Here is a 20,588-nt window from a genome sequence, read left to right as displayed (position 1 = left end):
TGAAGGAGGGGACAACTGTAACCTTCAGAGAGTGTGAAAAGTGAAATAAATCTGTTTCCGCTGTGTCTCAGAGGGAAGGAACTGAAACAGCAGGTTGTATTATAGACACTTTGCAGATTGAGCAATGACATTTGTTTTTCTGGTAAGCTCTTAAATGCTTTGAAAGAGGTGAAACACGATCCATCTACAACATAAGCTGAGAGTCATCGACTCTCAAGCCGTCCTCTCAACTACACTCGCAAACAGCATTTTCCCGTGCAGAATTAGGAGGGATCCCTGTAATCCCTTGCCCACTGTCGTGCAGCGCTGATCCGCCGTGCGGCCGTGCCCCCGTGGGCTGCCAGCGCAGCGGGTCTCGGGCGTGGGGACCACGAGGAAACAACCCGAGGTGGCACCAGAAATGCTGTAGCGCGAGTGGGCAAAAGAGGGAAATCTCTGCTGCGAGAGATGCCGCTGATGATGGAGCCAGATCCTGTCCCCGTGGCTGGATATCGGGGAGCTCCACGTGCCAGCCCGGTCACTCTGCTGACCTTCACCCCTGCTCTGCAAAGCGTGCCAGTATTTGGGAGGGATAAAGCAGGAAGGCAAGGAGGAACCCACCTAGCTAAAACTAAAGCATGATGTGCTGCTAAAGCCTCTACCAAGTTGCAAGGCCTTCAGTTCATCTTCCCAGCACTGGTATAATGGGAAAAGGGCAGAGGTACTGGGGAAGGACTGGAGGAGCTCCACAGAAATGGTCAGAGGACCAGGGAACAAGAACTACAGGAAGAAATGGAAGAAACTCATCTCCACTTGTTCTCAGATTCAGACCTTGAAGGTGTAACAAACCCCACGCCGGAACCTGCTGGGCAATGGCTGCAAAGAGAGATCTCTCTCATTCAAGATTGAAAAGGGAACTGCAAAACCTAAAAGCTGCAACAGCTTTGTGGCCTTCAAGGCTCAAGTGATGGATTAGGATGCGTAACACACTGGTGCATCTGGGACAGCAAAGCAACCCCCAAGTCAACATCTGAACCGGCTTCGCGGAGACCTGCGTGGCCATATATGTATCTTTTACCCATGAACAGTCTCTTGTCTAAATTTCTCCTTGCAAGGCAGCTTCCCACACGGGTCTCATGTCTCACCTACCCAAACAAGACTGTTTTTGGCAGGCTAGCCCCAGGAGGGAGAGTGGAAGACAGCTTGATTGCCAATATCTAATCATAATTGGGGATCCAGAAAACTACTTATCTTAGGAATTGCTTAATAATGCGCTAAGTGTGTGAAGGATTATCATTGTGTATAATTAAATAGCGAGTTACACGGAGGGAGATAAGGATCCTGTGCAAACGGACAAGAAGGAAGGTAATTGAGATTTAAGCTTCTGCTCTGCCAGCTTCTCACCTAGATCATTGCGAACTGTCTCAACATGCGTGCCTGGAGAGAGAAGGGCTTGGAAGGCGGCAAGGGAGAGGGGGGAAGCTAGCCATGGGCACGTCACTCACTCCTGCCCTATTTGTCCCCACTCCTCTGCTTCCACCAGCAGTGCCCACAAAATCCACAGGAAAACCCTGGAGTGCAACTGGGGAATCGGTGCAAAGGAACAATTAAGCCCTGGGGTGTAAATTACTTAGCCCTACGGAAGAACAATTAAGCTCTGTGAGCTATTTCACCCAGCCCTATAGCAGTTTTACGTTGGGAAGTGCAGGCAAGGTGTGACACATGCACAGGGGACGAGCTGTGCCCGACCCGGGAGGGCACCTCAGGCTGCTGCCTCCAACAGCCCCAAGTCATCGCTTTGGCTCAGGGGACAAAAGTCTCTGTTGAAATATCGAAAACATCCCGAGGATTTGCAAAGGAGGTTCTTGCCAACCTATCGTTGAGCATTTCAAGGGTTGCTAACTGTTGAGGGGGGCGACGTGTGGCACCCCAACTCCTGCCTGCTCCTGCTGCCTTTGAGCAGAGCTGCCAGGTCGCAGGAGGTTTAGCATCCCTTCTGCTTGCTAAGGAGAGGGGGAAAGCCACCAAGTGTGTGTCTGATTTATTTTGCTGCTCTGCTGGCAGGGGACATGGAGCAAGCAAGAAAAAGGGAAGGGAAAAGAGCAGGAAAATGGAGGAGAATACAAATGAGAGTAGAGGTCTCAGCATGACATTTCTGCCACAAAATTACCTACATTTCAGCAGCGGTGCTGCCAGCACTCATGCTAACGTTGCTCAGCTCGTGGCAGAGAGGGGTTTTCTTCATGCCCTGCTTCATGGGGTTACATGAGCATTAGCAGAAGTATTATTTATTATGTTTATTGTGGAACCCATAAAGCCTTACTCACAGACCATCTTGTGCCAAGCACTGAAAAAACACAAAACCCAGACAGGCAAACCTCTCTTCAGAGAGCGAGCACGTACAGAGCGGACAGCCTTCGCATATGCAAGAAGAAGAGAGGCTGCAAACCCCTGAAAGGAGAAAGGCAGCTATTGCTCACAATTATATTCCAGTCCTTTGTGCCCGTGAAAAAGAAAAAAATTAGAAAATGCGTTTGGAATAGCACAGGGAGCAGCGGGAATCCAGGCAAGAACCTGAAACTTATTTCTCCAAGCCCTATACTCTCTCTACCTACCGAGTCTCAGTCGACGCATCCTAATTACAGCATCCAGCTCCAGCATCATAAATCAAGGTGGGCAGTGAACCCAAGAGAAAAGCTCCATTCAAACATAAGATGCTCTTGGCCAGCCTCCCTCCTGAGCATCTCGAAAGCCAGAAGGTTGTTCACCTTTTTCCTCACCCAAGGATACTAAAAGAATAAGCAAATAAAACATTCAAGGGAAGAGGAAAATGGTTCAAGTCCCCCTGGCAAGACAAGCAGTAAGCAAGCACCAGGCTTTGTATTAACCAACACATCAAGAAACAAAACAAAGGTGTAGCAGAGGAGGGAGAAGATCTTTATTTGCCTTTTTTTTTTTTTTTTTTTTTCCTAGAGTCATTTTCCCTTTCAGCCAAATAATATTTATCCCATGGGGCTTTGACAGTCATCTAGAAACCACACAGAGCCTATCTGTTCCTGTTCACCTCCCAGGCAGGAGGGCTGGTGGAGCAGCTCTGAAGACCGAGGCTGAAAACAAATGACCCAGCTCCGCTATTTAAAAGGAAGAAGAGGAGGAGCAGCGCAGAGGGGCCAAATCCCTGCACGGGAGGAAACAGGAGAGTTTCAGAGCCAGGAATGAGGAGAAGTGCCCAGAGTCTGCGCCCTGGGAATGGGCTAAAAGGGCAGTTTATCCCTCTGTGCTCTTTGGAAAGGCAGGGAGTTTCCATCCTGGCTCCCACGAACCAGCTAGACACATCGCTGCCAGGAGCGGCTCTAATCCTGCCTTTGGGCAGGGAGCTGATGCTCAGCTCCACATCCCTTCCACGCCAGTCCCCTCCAGTTCCGTACAGCAAAACACCCCTCCTGACCCAAAAGGGCCCACATCGCGCTCAAAACCCGCTCCTGAGCCCCTGGCTAAAATTTGGCTATAAACATCATCGGGGCGGGATTTCACTTGCACAACAAATTCCCGGGTCTTAATGATGGACTTTAAGCCCTGTTAAATTGCAAAGATCTGCAAGAAATCTTGAGTGACGGTGTTGGCTCCTTCCAACCATGCATTTAGGACACGATAAATTTGGTCTGAACTTAAACTTCCTCCCACGGGGAGCTCTGCAAGCCAAAAAGCACTTTCAAGACAAATTCACAGTGGTGTAATGGATATGTGACTAAAGCAGGGTTTTCTAGATAAGGCTTAATCCTTAATAAATTACAGATAATTTGTATGTAAAGGGGTTATAAAGACTATCTGGATACTTTTAATAATTAAATGGCTGAGTGGAGAGGAAAGTTGATGAGAAGACCAATTAGATATAAATTTAAATAGGAGACCAGCTTATCAACCCCTAAAATGCTCATTTTATTTTAGGAAATGCTGGCCTGATGGAATTGAAATGCTCTGTGGGAAGAGGACAGTTTTTTAAAGCATGGGTGAGTTTGGAGGTGGACAGAAGGAAACGAAGAACTGGCTTAGACTTTAAGATTTTTCCTTTTGTGGGAACGAAAAGAAAGATCATAATATGAAAGTTGAGCATTTTGAAGTGCTCAGATTCATCCTTCTTCAAAATTTGAGGCTTTTTCTATTTCAATGGCTTTTAAAAAGTTTTAGCTGGTGACTTTATCAGCAAAGCACTGATTCATCAGCAAGGATTTCTGCTTGAAAAGGGAATCTTTTGGTGAAAAACAAAAAGGGCTTATAACATTGAGCATTTCTTTTTTTTTTTTTTTTTAAAAAAAGGACATTTTATCTTTTTATTTTTCCAGTTAAATTGCTCAATAGCTCTCATATGCAACATATTTCGATTACCCCAGACTCTCAGCCTTCCTGTACCAGGTGGGATGTCTGGAGCATAAATGGCCACGGGCTGTGCACCCCAGCAAACACCCACGTGGCTAAGCAAAGGTTTTCCACCCCAAAGTCCCTCTGCACAGCGGGGGATTTACTGTAACCTGGGCAGAACCCCACAAAGGGGTTTGCAGGATTTGGGATGTGCCACTCAACACTGGACTTTCACCCTCGACATCCCGGGCACCGGTCTGGTCCCGCGAGGGCTTTGCCTGGCTTGCTGCATCCAAAACCTCAAGTAACGCCAACACCCTGTATCGACCAGGTTTGTCACCCCCTCTTTCTGCAACAGAAATGTTGCTCTGAGCCACTGACATCTGCCCATCCAAGCCCGGTAGGAAAATAAACACGGGATTTGCCAAAGCACCAGAATTTGCCCTATTTGAACACACTATCACGCTCCTTAATATTGCTTTAAAATCTGACCCTTCCCTTATGTCTTGTAAATCACTTTTTCTCTAACAGGCCGCCCCTCCTGTCACTGCCAGGGGTGCAAACAAAACCAGGGGGGAGCCCACAACCAACACAGGCATCGAAGCTGCGAGGAAAGGCCGACTCAGGGCCTGTCCCCCCACCCCAAGTCTGATCTTTCATGACCTGCTGGTACATTTTAGCAGGTGATGGATCCGGGGGCAGATAAATCTGCTTGCTGGTTAATTAATCCAGCGTTACAAGAGCAACGAGAGTCTAATGACCATTCTTAATCCCCCTGCAATAACATTGCATGCCGCGTTTCAAAGCGGGCCACCTGTTGGGGTGCAACTGGGGCATTTAGGATCGCAGTGGCTACTGGTTATTAGTGCCACATCCACTGCTGCTATTTTATTAGCCATAATTTGATATGTTATCCGCCTCGTACACTTGATCTAAGCCTGAAATATTGTTTTACAACATTAATTAAAAGCATAGACACTGAATGCTCGGTTCACATGCTCCGATGTGATTTATGGGTTGCATTTAATTACCTGACAACTGTGATTTACCACATCTACCTGGTAGGTACCATGTGTATTTAAATCAATTAACGATTGGTGGCTTTAGTATATCTTACTGGGGAAGGAGGGAGAATTTCTTATGAACAATTAAACTCTAGACACAAAAAAAAAAAAAAAAAAAAAAAGACAAGTCAGATATTTCAGGCATCCACACTGCAAACAAGATAATGTGACCTGGGCAGAGTCACACAACAGCTGTTTGTAGAGCATTGCTTTATTAAGGATCCTAGTGACTTTTCGTGGAAGATTTAACTAATTAGTTGAGTAGGCCATCAATAAACTAGACACTAAGTTATGTTTAGCTTTAATTACACAGTAGTCCTGTTGGCCCATTCAGTTGCTGAAAGTCAGACATGTGCTTAAGCATTTTGCTGAATTAGGGTCAATATAAACACACATCTCTTGCAAGCATCTAGGAAGCTGCACTGATATTAATTTAATGAACTCAGTGGTTCAGCGAGATCTGCAGCTGGGGAAAAGATATACAGAAAAATGATGAGACCAAGTAGGAAGAGGAAAGAGAGCAGTTGGAGGTTTGTCTGGGAAGGGGCACTGTGACAGGCACCAGCTTTTGTTGCTCCTATTCACTTTAACGTGCACGTTTGGGTCGAGGGGCACCTTGTTCCAGCACGTTGCCCTGGTGCAGTAAGATTTCCTGCTCCAGGGAGGGAAGGCTACTGCATCCCTCAAGGATGGAGAATTTTGCCAATGTCCTCCTACCAGCTTTGTCCCATCACACCCCTCTTCTGCATCATAACCTCCTCCTTCTCCCTCTCCTTCCTCTTTCCCACCACAGGCTCCAGCTTCTCCCAGTCACTTTCTCTCCCCAGCACTGCTAATTTGCACCCACCTCTTTCCACCCCTGGAAGCTCCTTGGAGCAATTGGGTCACAGTTAGCTTCACAGCTCTCTCCTTTCCATCCACAGCTCTAGAGATACCCTGGATCCTTCTCTTTTTCAGAGATGGCGTGTCCTAGATACAGCCAGGACAGAAGCACTGGGCTCCCCTGACCACTGCAGATACATCTCCTCTTCCTTGTCACTCCTCCACTTGCTGTCTCCAAAGGACTCCCTTGAGCTGTACCACTCCGTTCCCACCTCCAGCACAAAATCCCAGAACACCCACCTCACATTCCTTCTCATTTTCCTTTCTTCAGACCCAAATCTCTCCCAGTTTGCCCCACACCAGCACTTCCTCCCCTTCCCTTTACCATCAGCTGCTCTCAGGCTCACACTTACCTCCTCTCCTTGATTTTCCCCAATATTTCCCCCATCAGCCCAAGCTTGCCCTTATCTATACCACTCGCCCTTCCCAGCTCCCACCCATCCCCAGCTGTTTCTCATCAAAAAACTCATCGAATATGCGTTTGGCAGTGGCTGCCCCTGCTCCTCTACTCCCCTCCTCTGTCCAGTTTGTCTTCTGCCATTTGCCCTCCTTCTCCTTACACAGAGTATTTCAGTCTCATTAAATCAACATTTCCCAAAACAAAGAGGGCCAGTATTCAGGTGGAAAATTTCTTTTAAAAATAAATGTATTCTCCTCTTGAGATTAATACGCATTACCGAATTGTTTCCCAGCTACACTGTTTATGTAACCTTGAAGCTATTTTGCACAATCCTTTAATTCTGACAGCTTGAGATTTGTTATGAACTAATACTTTAAAATCAAAATAATTCAGAGGTACAAGAGATTGTTAAACATCGCCCAGACAATCTGTGCAGGGAGTAACAGCGAGAAGCAAAATTATTTATTTATTTTAAAGGAAAGGCTTTTCTTGGGTTACCTTGTCTTCAACTCAGAAGATGTTCAAGTAAAGTAAACCCACTCCCTTTCCAATTTGATGGCCTTTAGGAACTTGAAAATTTACACATGGATACACATTCATTGTCTTTCTACCTGGCATTTCTGTGTGAATAAAGGGCACTCAGCCAAAACCAACCAGATAAAATCTTTCAGGAACTTTTACCATGTCACATACTTGTGCAAATTGCCAGCGTGTTTATAGCAACGGGCACCACAACAGACCTCTACGCGCTTTCAATTAGGCCGGGCAGCTCCAGCAGCCTCCTCCGTCTGTTCATGTGCGCGGATTGGCATGTGGCATCCTGCGCGAGAGATCACCCCGCCAACGCCAACGCACGTAGCTGCTCGGGAGGGGCTGGGAAATCACTGCCCTCCACTGAGCCCCCCTGCCCTCAGACCCCGAACGCCCCGGGGACGCGTCTGCAGGAGCCCACCGGCGTGGGCAAAGGGGATGGAGCCTGGCACGGTGGTCAGGACAAACCGAACATGATGATTTCGGGTCCTTTTGTAGCAAGACCCTGAGCTGCTTCACCAATTCCCTTCACCTTCCTCCTTCACCAATGTATGAAGGAGATTAAACGATACTTCATCACCTCGCTGAAGGTGCTGCGAACTGTCAAAGACCTGGAAATCCTGGAGCATAAGTTCCAGCATGAGAAGGAAATATTATTATGTATGATGGTGTGTAACCATCTTGGTGAGAAGTTGCCTAATGGTGGATATGGAGAAATTAGCTTCCAAGTTGCATTAAGGTAAAGGGAAAAAAGACACTCTCCTACCAAAATAATTATTCCAGAATAGCTAATCTGATAAATATCCAAAAGCAGGTGACTTCTGTGTACTGGAAGGAAGGAAGGAAGGAAGGAGTTTCATGATTTTTATTTCTAGCCATGCTGTTGGCTGTTTTGCCAGACAGTGCCTAAAACGGTGGGCTTCCATCTACCTGGACCAGACAGAAATATAAATAACATCTCTGAGGATAAGGTGGAAGTGATTAATTTGAGTTCTCATTCCCAGAAAAATGGGCTGGAAAGATGAGACCTAGACATCTTTAACCACAAAAACCTTTGCGCCAACAGTGGGACTTTAACCCAACAGACTGATGTCTTCAAGGAATAAATTCCCTGCTTTAATGTTTCTGTTTCTCAACTGAAATTATTTTCCAAGAAGCTGAGTAGAGTCTATTTTCTCCTCAGTGGACAAGTCCTTTCGCCTTTGCAAAGGGCAGGGCAGGAGATGCACCCTTCAGCTGCCAGGGGCGAGTGCTGCAGGTGCAGATCTCTCGACAGGTAAAAAAGGTTCCCCGGGCAGTGCAGGGTGATGGAGAGCTCCGCACCGCGCTTCAAAATGGGACAGGAAAGTGTCCGGACTGCTGCGTGGGGGAGCCTGGGAAAAACGAGCATGATTTATTGTGCTAAATCACACAAATAAAAATAAGTAAAGTGACTCAAGCATGTGCTTGCCTTAGCAGGGGTCAGCGCAGCAGTGAGACACATCCCTCTTCCCACCTGGTGGAAAACCGCCCTGGGGGATCCTCCCAGGATCCAGTTACTGATCTGGGGAACATCACTTAAGCCAACGTATTTCATTTCCAGTCCTTTGGGATTCCAGATGAACAATCAAAGGGGTGAAAAGGGAAGCTCCACCCAAGTTTGTATTTCACAGGATAAGAGGCGCATTATCAAGTGACAGTGAAACGAGCCCCAGGCGCACCAAGTGCCGATAGAATGCCTACCTAGCCACGAGTTTTGATTAATTACCACCCTATAGTTTTATATCTCTCTCCAGCGACCACGGAATTAATTGCACACACCAGGCGGGGGGGGGGGGAGAGATGCTCCTGGCTGGGAGGAAAGCTGAAAAAGAGCCCCTGCTGCCAGCCTCCAAACTCCTCTCTTGCTGAAAAGCCCTTTGCAAATAGAGATCGTTTTTGAAGGGCTATGTTAAATGGGTTTTAAACAATAATTAAGCGGGGACTGGCTTTGCACACGCAGCTCAGCCAAAACTGCCGTTAAAAGCAGAAGAAATGATTCACTCCATCACCTTTCAAAGCGACACTGGCTCGTTGTGGGAGGATAGGAGAAAGTACCAACTGCCCACTCGCCAAACCCCGCTCTCCTTACTCAGAGGAAATTTATATATTTCTACCCACACAAATGCAGAAACCCATGACTCATCTCCACGGATAATGAGATCAGCCTTAAAGCGACTAGAGTTTGAATACAATAAAAGTTGCCTCCTAAGTTCTTCACTTGTAGAAAGCACTTTTTCCAACTCTTCCCACCTACTCCAAGAGGAGGAAATGTCCTGATTTATTTCCATCTCCGCCTCTCCCGGGAACAGAGGCTCTCAGGAGATCCCATGACTCCCAGAGCCAGTGTTTTTTGGAGAAACACCACCTGTCCTAGACATACATACAGCAAAAGAAAAAAATAAATCTCAGGAGCTGGCAAGGCAAAGCCCTCGTGTTGGTGGGAGCACTGCCCGAGCGGGAACCGAGAGGTCTGGCCCATGATCAGCTCCATCTCGAGATGTTTCACTCGTTCCTGGCTCTGCTCCCACTGCTCCGTTCCCAGCCCAAACCTGGCAGTGGAGGACAGAGAAAGGATTTAACACCTGAATATGCCTCCTGTCCTCTGCAGCTGCCGTTGCAGGGCAGGATAAGCTTTGAATCACGGACCCCTCTGGATTTTGGACAAGAAAATCATTCCCAGAGGGATTTTGAGGCTCAGCTTCAAGCTTAGGGTCTCTCAACCACTCTGTGGTTGGGTTGTGGGTTTTTTTTACATTACCCCTTTGGGCTCAGGGTTCCAATTACTCCTTTTCATTCCTTTTTTCTTTAACGATTCGGAAATATTTGAGTGACAGATCTTTTATTAAAACATCGTTATCAGAAAGCATCCAAGAATGGGCAGGGCTAGAGCTCCATTCAGGGTTTCCATGCCTCAGGGAGAGCAAAGCTCTTCCTGGCTCTCACCCGGCCTCTGTTGAGCAGAGGTTTGGTATGCAGGCTTGGGTAAAGAAGACGGAAGGACATGGTTGTCCCAAAAGGTTGGTAGGAAAATGAATGTCCACCACACCAGAGAGGTAAGTGGCGAGGACAAGGAGAAACCCTTCAAGAGCTTCCTCCCATCCCACTCCTGGAAGGAGAGCCATGATCAAGAAGGACACGGTGTGGGCAGCTGGTGCCATTATTTGCCTTGTTCCTTGTCCACTCGGTGACCATCTGCCCAGCAAAGAGCTGTGTCCTCTCCTCTTGCACTAATGCTTCAGGCACCCAGGCTAAGTCCAGTGGTGGTCATGTCTTAGACCCTTCTTCCAGAGTACAGCTCTGCACGAATCATTTTTCCTTGCTTCACCTTCTCTCCTCCTGCTTTGCCCATTGAGAGATTGCAAGTTCCCCGGGACAAGAAGCCTGTAATGGTCCACCACTTGCTGGTACACTAGTGCCATGATTGCATCTTCTGACGCTGCACGTAAAGATCTATGCATTATATTCTGTGGGAGGTCAAATTAATTGCTCACGGATCTGATGGAAAATTAGGTTTTACCCATCCATCCTTTTTTTTCCCCCCCACTAAATGCATATTTTTTTTCCATTTTTCTTTAAAGATCATTCTAAAATGAGACTTGGAGCATTGGGGCCAGAACCTGAAGTAATTTTGTTTAAAAGGGCCTCACCAAGGGTTGCTGTTGGGTTGCTGCATGTCTTCTCAAAGCTCTCCCATCTTCTGCTGCACATTCCAGCTGCAATTTTGAAGAAACTGGGCAAGAAGAGTCCAGCCACTGTCCCTAGCTCACCTTGCCCTGGGGATTTGGGGTTTTGGGATGGTGGGATCGAGCACCAAACACCAACTGCTCTTTGTCGGAGCACACACTCAACACGGCACCACTTTCCGGCCCTCCCAAGCTGATGTGGCTTCTGCTCAGCTAAGTCAACATCACACCCAATGGTTGTGGAAAAAGATTTTTAAAAAAGGCCCGATTTTCTCCTTCTCGCCTATCCATGAAGCAATTCCAATTTTTAATGGACTAAACCAGCCTGAAAGCCACAAGGAGCACCTGCGGTGAGAGAGTATTTCACAGCTGGATGCATTTGGCAGGTCATTCGCAGGTTTTGGCATGGAGGGGCATCACCAGCATCCAGGGCTTGGCTGGCCGTCCCTCTGCTGCTCCCAAGGGGGAGGAGATTAGGAGGGGGAAATGTCTGATTTTCTACTTATGCTTGCTGAAAATTTCACTCTTACTGAAAGTGAATGGCTGCTGGGCAGGTTTGCTCGAGGCACAGGGCTGAGCCCCTTTCCTAGAGGCCACCTATCTTTCAGGAGATCAGGTTTTTTGGGAAGCCAACATGCATCTTCACCGATGAAAGATATGAGCAGAAAAATTCCACCTGACGTGCAGGGACAAACCCTGCCGAGGACCTGGGGCTACACACGCCCCCGTCGCCGTGCCAGGGGGTGCCAAGCGTTAGCACAGCTCCATCCCGCTCACATGCTCCTCAGCGCATGTTCTTGAATCCTTTTTTCCAAAACAAAAACGATTATCGGGGCTTTCGCCTCCTTTGTTTTGCTTGGCTGGGTCACCTCTTTGTTTATTGTTTGTGGCCACGCTCGTCTCTGCTCCCGAGCAGCTGGAGACGGGCTGTGCCGGCGGGGAGGTGAGGGATGGGGGCGAAGGGTCTGGACACGCGGGATGCGGCGCTGCCTGCACGAGGCTCCGCTTGCGACCCAAAACGGTGGGAAAAATTCAGCAAAACCTTTGTTTTGACAGAGACTCAGTTTCTCATGCAGCCCCAGCAACTGTTGCATTATTATTGTTATTATTTATTATTATCATCACCATCTTGTACTGAAATACCCAGCAACAAACACATTAGGATTTTGCTTTTGCCTCAACTTGTTTTCCCAACAACAAAAAAAAAAAAGGTGTATTTATTTTTGAGGGGAACTAATGAACTAAGCAAGCAACGAGGCAAAAACCATCTAAAACTCTCAGAGCCAGGTAAAGCGAGTTGGATGGGAAGGAGCTGGGAGCAAGGTGGAGGCTTTGAACCCGAGCAAAAGACATTAAGGGAGAAATACAAATAGAGAGGGGCAGAAAATAAATGAGAAGCACCTCTGCTTGCCCATAAAACTGGAGGAGCAAAGCAATGTACACCACGTGTGCCAATGGAAAGGGGAGGAGAGGAAATCCAACAGCGTCACCAGGTCGGCAAGATCTTCAGGAAAAAAACAAATGACCTTTTGTGCTGTCTGGGGAGAGACTCTTCCATCATCTTTATGGATTTCCACCTTTGGCAATAGCTAAATAGCCTTGCATATCTACCATCAAGACACTAACAGCCATACCATAAATCTTAACCCTAAACTATCATTATTCGCCAGAGAAAATGAATGGTTTGCTCTGCACCTGAAAAAAGAGCACAGCTTCTGAAAGAGGAGACCCCTCTCGGGCTGGGCATCCTCCCCGGCTGCATTTTGGTCTCGCTCCGACTTGTCGGCGGGATGAGCGCTTCTTGCATATTCAGCTTTCAGAAACATCCACGAAAATGTGCGATTTTCTCTTTCTTGAAACTGGTATCATCTCAAAATTATCTGCTGCTTGAAAGAGTGAGTCAGGATGGGAAGTGATGCTAGGTGGTCGGGTCTCGGTTGCTCAGCTGCAAAATGGAGTTAGATCAACTCACTTGGAATAAACATTAAAGATTATTGGGGTCCCAGAAATGACAGTGATTGGGGTTAAACTCATCGATACAGGCAGAAGAAGTGTCCAGAGCTTGTTTTGCCTGCCTCCTCTCCTCCACGAAGGCCACACAGCCCAGGTACGGGCCGGAGCCAGCCCCTCGCGTTGGCTCTGGGGTAGCTGTGATGCGATTTAATTCCTCCCCTCTCATTACTGCTTCCTTAGCCAGGGCGCCTGCGAGCCCTAAGGGAGAGCAGGGGATAAGGGGAAACATTAGTTTCTTAACAAATTCTTCTGTCATCTTCTTGACAGCACCTTTAAACGCCGAACGACACTCAGGAATGATGTGGCTTAACCTCAAGAGTTCAAGCGAGGGAGCATTTCCCCTTGCCAAGGAGCGGCGGTAATCGCTGGAGAAGAAACCCGCTCCAGCCCTCCCTGCCAGCAGCCACCCATCGCTTTTAACCCACGTGGCAGGGACGCATCGAGGCGCCCTGCTCCCTCCCGGCGGCGCGAGTGGTAGCAGCCGGGTCCAGCGGCAGCCTGGGCGAGCCATAGGGTATTTGTGAATAAAGGCGGCACAACGTACCACGCCAAATCACCACCTTGCAGTGGCGGGGGCGTGACTGACCTTCGACGCGGGGGGGAAATAAGAGGGGGTTAATGCGAAGCACGGGGGGGAAGGTGGGCGCGGGCGGGGCGGGTTTCGGCAGCACCTGCGCTCCCGCGGGATGCGGGCTGGGCACGAAGGGCGCAGGCGGGAGAGGAGTTGGATGCGGCGGCTTTCCTGCAGCACTCCCTTTTCCACACTTATTATCCGGAGACCAATAAAAAGCGACAGTCTTAAATCCCGGGGATCAAGGGTTTAACATGACCAAGAAGAAGGAGAAGCCCGGGGAGCGTTAATTAATGTTTATATGTGGTTTCTACCTTCTCTTCGCTTTTTCTCCACTCTTTGTCTGCCTCAAAAGATAATAGGTGGGAACAGCTTTTTCTGCCAATGCCAGGCTTCACTGGCTAAGACTCTCCTTTCTCCTCTCCAAAACGTACGTAACAATTTAATGCGCGGGCTCGTGATTCATGTGGCTTTCCCAGTGTTTATCTGCAATTACGGCTCCCATTGTTCCCCAGCACTGGCTTTTTCTTGTAGATTATATTCTCTACGTGACGATCCCCATCCCGGTCCTGCCGCCCTCGCCTGGGAAACACTCGGCCTCGCTGCCTCCACCGCCCGAGCACACGCTTCTCCTCCCTCCTCTCCAAAAGGGAGAGGTGAATAACTTCCCGTAGATGCGGCATTAAGAGCAGACACCGCTGCAAATTCCCACCCTCGCTGGCTTCTCGGGAGCTGGTGTTTGTAACCCTGACCTTTCTTCCTAACTTTTGGGGGTCAAAGCTATTCCTTGTTCATGGGATGAGCCTCTGGCAGGGAGGACAGAAGATGAAATACCTAATCCCCAGCCAGATGCTCAGAGAGTATAAATGGCTCCCTGCTGATTTATGTCAGCTGAAAATATGACTCGACTATGTCTCTAGGTTTCTATATAGCATCGCACTATGCTGCACTTGAACCCAGTAATTTTAGCTAAGCAAAAATTTCAAGCTACTGCAACAGGTGAAAAGAATGAGGGGCTGTTCTCTCCTCCTGCCTCAACAGAATACATAAAAAAACCCCCCAGAAAATAACAAAAAAAAAACAGAAAGAAATCACCCATCAGCTATTTACCGAAGTTCTTGAAGTTTTTTATACCGTGTTATGCTTTTATTTTTCATGCTCAGCCAGTGGAAAAGGCGCAGTGCACGGCCACCACTGCACACAGGGGAGAGCAGGATGGCAGTGGCCGGGGTGTAACTCATCACACAGAGATGCCTTTGCAGCAGAAAGAAGAGACTTACACTTGGGTACAACCTTCATGTTTGCATGAAGAAACTCCAAAAAACCCCTTGGTAGTGTGGTTGCAAACTCCAGGCCTCAGAAGGTGGGAATGCTGGAAACTAGGTGTTGCAAGAAGTGATAAAGTAACCTCTTTTTTTTTTTTTTTTTTTCAGGAAACCCCTCTAGAAGTAGGCTGGGTGAGAGATGAAAATCTTAAGCAGTAACAGATGCCCTCTTCTCCGTACCTTTCATCGTTCCAGCCTGCCCTACCTACAGATGTCCGTGCTTCCCCTCTTTTCCTCCAGCCATTCATCTGCTGCCCCAAGGCCCGTTTGGAGATGCCTGCTGACCAGGACCATAGGCTCCGCGTCCTCCATCCCCCATCCCCTGCAGATTCGGGTACGCTGAACACCACACCACGGGCCCTAAATGCTCCTCGCTTGTAATTTTTGCATTCTTCTCCCTCTCTTTATAAAGCAGGATTGCCAGGGGAGGCACGCCGGGAAAATGCGCGATGCCAAGGCAGGATCAAGCCCGACTGCACCCGGCAATGCCAAGCGAACACTTCTGCATGGGAGAGGGGCGGCGGTGCCCCCGCCACGTGCTGCCGGAGGGTTTTGGTACCGACCCACGGACACAGGAGCATCCCTCAGCTCCCGGGGCTTCCGTCAGCCCTCAAGGGTCACCGTGATCCCAACAGCGCCGGGCTGGGGGGTAATGCAAGACGGCGAGGGGGGACCGGCGCAATCCCCCCTTTTCATCTCCCTTGTAACACAGGTGCAGAATTTGTTTTAACTAGAGGAAGTTTCTTAAGAAGAGAAATTTACTCTGGATATCGATATTTCCAGTAATGGAAAATCCACCGTAACCTAGGCACACTGCTCCACAAGCAATTAGCCTCGCTGCTAAAACGTCTGCGCTGCCGTCTCCATCATCCATTCTGTCCATTAGGGAAAATCCGGTAGATTTAAAAATGAGATGCGTGTAATTTCAACTTCTTTATCATTTTTTAATGCAAAAAAAAAAAAAAAAAAAAGTATAACGTTAATTAAGAAAAAACCTTCCCCAAAAGATATTATTTTCCAGAAGCTGCAATTACAGCTCTTTTGCTTCTGACTCTAGCCCAAGAGCTAATGAACTCATTGACAATATAACTAGCATGCAAGGAAAGGGACTTGGCACAGCACGGAGCCGAGCCCTATGAATAGAAGGTTTCGTACAGCCTCAGCCACGTTAATGCTGTCTCCATTCAAAAACATTGTGCCTGAGCATAGGGGAATATTTCCACGTTTGCCAAATGGAATAACAGCGAGTTATTATTACTCCATTAAGCAACCGCAGATACTTCTCTGCTCTTTCCCCAAGTCAAAAAACAAAGACTGAACAGAACCATTCGCAGCCTCTTTAGCAAGATCACCTATTTTTAATACATCTGTTATTACACCAAAGTACCCATATCTCCTGAAAAAAAAAAAAAAAAAGAAAAGCTGGATACAAATAGAACTTTATTAATTATAATCACCAGCAATTATGGAGAAGATGGGCCCGATCCTGCTCTCACTGACAGACACCACGAAGGCCAGGGGTGGGAGGGAGGGCAGGGTGGAGAGCCCAAAAGCAGCTGAGGGGGTTGCCCTGGGGCATGTCCCCGCACCCATCCTTGAGGAGCGAGCGGCGGAGCGGCAGGGAAGCGAGGAGGAAGGGTTTGCTTGTGAGCTTAATGAGGCTGCGGGACTCACGGCCACACCACGCTCCTGAAACCCAAGAGCCAAAGTGTAATTGATGTGGATAATAATACCTAGGGTCATTATAGGCAGGAGTAAGCAGCGTTTGGAAGGCATATACGATGTCATGTACCGGGGTTAAGCCAGCTGTTAGAGGTTAGGAAAAGGGCCACTGTGGAAGAAAGATTACTCTGCATCTGTCTGCTACTGTTCCTTGTATTTCCCTCCAAGCCCTTGGCACCCAGCGCTGGACAAATTTCAGTCTACTGTTTGGACTCCTATTTTTCTAAATTACTCCATATTCTTCACTTCCGCTCCACGCTGTGGGCTAAGAACAAAGTAGTCAAACTGTAAGACATCTGCTTTTGCTAAAGGTACCAAGGATTAATTCATTTCCATGCAAATCAAGGTCTGATGGCTTCAGTTGTTATCTAGATGGCAGGAATCTAAACTAAGGAAACCAACTTAACCTCTGTGTACAGCCAGAAGCATCTCCAGAGAGTGATTCACCTCTGCAGGAGTCAAGATAAATGATTTCTTTCTCTGCACTGGCCACAGATGGAAGAACACAGTCAGCTCAGACTAAACAGCAAACTTTTTAGATGGTCAAAATCAGGTGAGATGAAGCCCACCCAAAGGGAGAAGTGTTTCAAGCCGCTGTTGTGTAGCATTGCCTGACAGATTCTCAAAATGAGGATAAAAACATCTACCTTACTTTAAAAAAATAAAGGTAGTATGAAGTTTATTTCCTCACCTCTTAATTGTCAGTTCTGAAAGGGCTCATTTTTTGCATACTATAAAAGCAACAATAATTTGAAAAAGTGATCCAACTACTAACTGAAAACTGAAACTGGAGGAGAATGTTGGAGAAGGAGCCAGCAAAAGTGTGTAAGTCACAGCAACTTCCACTGAGAAATCACAACAGCATTTCTATTAAAACGAGGAGAAATTTGCTGTGCTTAGGTCATTTGGCTTAAGAACATCAATTAATGTGGCAGCCTGGGTTAATGGGAACTGAGATACCTTAAGTGGCTTGTATCCCAAACTAGATAGTAAAGCTGATTGTGGCTTCACTGGTGATGGGTGTGACGATCCAATTTCAGACATTAAGGGCTGGTGGTTTCAACCTGAACCTCTCCAAAGCTGGTGAACAGCCCCGCAGGAGCACTTGCGTGATTTGCACACTGGGTTTGCTGCCTGCCAGCTCCGGGTGCCTTCACAAACTCACCCCCAAGGCAAACCCCCACCATGACTCTGGGTTTGCAGAATCCAGCTCCAGACCTGGATGCTGCAGCTCGCTCCCATCCCTGCCTCTCACATCCTGCTGCACCTGCTGACTTGGGCTAGAACTGCAGGTGATAAAATGCTACCAGAAAGTCTAATATTAACCCATGCACCAAAAGCCCAGGAATTCGAGAGAATTTACGAGGAACTGTGGCAAGATCTACACTCTGATTCACAAGCCAAAGCCCTTCAAAAGAATTAAAATACATTTCTTATGAGCAGCTGAACTCATGTCCACGCTTTTATCGCTACCGGACAGGATCCCAGGGTGCTGCACTCCTGCTACTCCTGCCTTTGTTATTCTGAGAATTGTGCTTCAGCTTTTTGTGCCTTTAGTTTCCATACCTGTAAAATGGGCGCTTCACTCAGAAGTTTTGCATCAACTAATGTTGCTAAAGCATTTAAAATCATGGCCATGGAGTTCTTGTTTTCTTGATTTCACACTGTAAGGAGAGTAAAATTAAAGCTGATTGCTACAGAAAAGAAGCCTTTGTGTCTCATCTTCCTCCATCAGATCAAATTTCTAAGGTATGTTAAGAAATGAGACCCCATAGGGGTTAGTGGTGTCCATTTAAATCTCTCAAATACCTACACGCAAATATACCGACTGCACAAGGATTAACTCTAAATCTGAGTGGATTAGTCAAGAAGACTTGCACAGCAGTGTGGAACTGCTCGAGAAAAATATATAAAATTGTCATTTTTGTCAACTTTACAATACAACTTGATCCCCCATGTATAATGAGCTGTAAGCCTGGCAATATCCCAGGATCAGGTGAAGAGAAAACTTTCACTTGGGAAAAAAACAGTGGAATTCACAGGGTCAGAGCATCAGAGACATGAGAGATGGGAAACCTGAGGCCACCTAGCTCCCTGACTCAACACCCCGCAGTCCCCACCGGCTGCGCTCCTCGAGGTTGTCCAGTCCTTCAAATCCATAGTCACACACATATATATATAAAAATACATATTTACACACTCCTAAGTAATTAAGGACAACCATGAAAGATGAGGATGTGAAGGACGCGATTAAACATACAAAATAAGACGAGCAAACAGACAACCCTGATCCATCTTTTGAAGGCTGTATACGTTATAATAATAAAAAAAAAAAAAAAAAAAAAAAAAAAGAGAAAATTCCCTTTCAAGAAGAACATTTCAAATACAGAAAGCAGAGCTTCCTACAGGACTTCTCTTGCTTAGATGTTTCAGGTGAAGGAGAGCAGAGAGAACCATTTATGATAACCTCACTGGCCTATGCGCTGCCCCTCTGGGGTTGCTACCATGCTACGTGGTTGGAAGAAGTGCTCAAGGGTAAAGTCCAGCTCTGACATCTGGCCCAAAAACTTTGCAACTCTGTGATTCTATCGGTAGAAGAAAGGACACACCGCTCTGCCCATCTGCCAGGTATGGGACAGAAATTTTAGAAGACGGTGAGATTTTTTTCAAGGTTACCAAGGGAGAAAGGTCAGAACTACTCCCAGGCTCCCGTAACCAGGATTGCATTTGATCCACTAAACTCTCCTCACTTTTTTCCTAAAAATTTCCCTGCCAGGAACTGGTTGTCCGTGGCTGCATGACTGGTCACAGCTTACTCACAGCCTTAATTAACAGGTGTGTGACTGCCTGTTTAGCCACATTTTTAGATCTCCAGGCTCTTGCAAGCTGTCAGAAAGAAAGGCATTATTTTAGGGAAAATACCACTGCAAAACAGAGTGACATTCAGTTTGACGTGTGAGGATAAATTAAGGCTGAGGATACATTAAAAAAAAAAACTCTGAGCGCCTTCGTCACATTCCTATATTCAGGGAGAAATGCAGCTGAGTTTCAGTTGATCTTGGCTTCTTCACTGACCTGTAGCAGTAAATTTTCCCTCCTTTTAGTGTTTAAATACTTTGTCAGTGAATGATCCCATTCATAAAGTGCTGGCGATGACAGTTCTGCAAAGCTAAATGGCACTTAACTGTACACCTAATAAATCTGCAACAAAAATAAACAGAGAGGATGAGGAAAAAAAAGATTAACACTGCCAAGGAGCTAAAAAAAAAAAAAAATCACAGGCAGGTATGAAAGGATACTGTCATTAAACTGTTTGAAATGGTATTGTGCTCCCATTTTCCGCCCCTGTTTGGCTGACCTTTGAATTCTCAGAAGAAAACGGGCTTGGCTGATATCTGGGAACTCTGTATTAGGTCAGATAAATTTGCTGCGAACAGCACAGATCCATCTCTCCGTGTCTCTGGGCAGGTATCAGCCTCCACTGGGACCTCCTGAATTAGCAAAAGTTAGCGATCGTGCATCTCCACTCTTGTGGAAAGCAAAATTTGCATTTATGAACCGGTAATGCTGATTCCATATAGGAAAAATGAACGCAAATACTCAAATTGCTGAAATCGGGTGCCAGATTGCAGGTCAAATTAGGGCAGAAAAGCTGGAACTATGACAATCCAGTAAGAAACAAATCTCAGAGAACGTAGAGCTCGTGTCGCAAACAAGATACTTATCACAGAACTACAAACTCCAAGAGCAAAAGTTTTAATAAATCACTCTAGCCGAAGGTGGCACTGAAGAAATGTCACATATATTTGAGAACGGGGAAGAAAATTTGAAATAAGCAAAGAGACTGAACACTGATGTTAAGAGCTTGGGGACAAAAAAAGCAAGCCTAAGTGTAGAGGAGATACAGGGAAATGGGATCATGGGGAAAGAAGTTTGCTATGCCTCATCTCTCTCTTCAGGAAGATAATGGATTTTTTAGACAAAGGAAATGCAGTGCACCAGCAATTTGTAGGGACTGTATAATTCTGTATAGGGAAT

This window comes from Tyto alba, unplaced genomic scaffold (assembly GCF_018691265.1).
Source record: "Tyto alba isolate M040663 unplaced genomic scaffold, T.alba_DEE_v4.0 Super-Scaffold_32, whole genome shotgun sequence".
Classification (NCBI taxonomy): Eukaryota; Metazoa; Chordata; class Aves; order Strigiformes; family Tytonidae; genus Tyto; species Tyto alba.
This window is presented reverse-complemented; position numbering follows the sequence as displayed.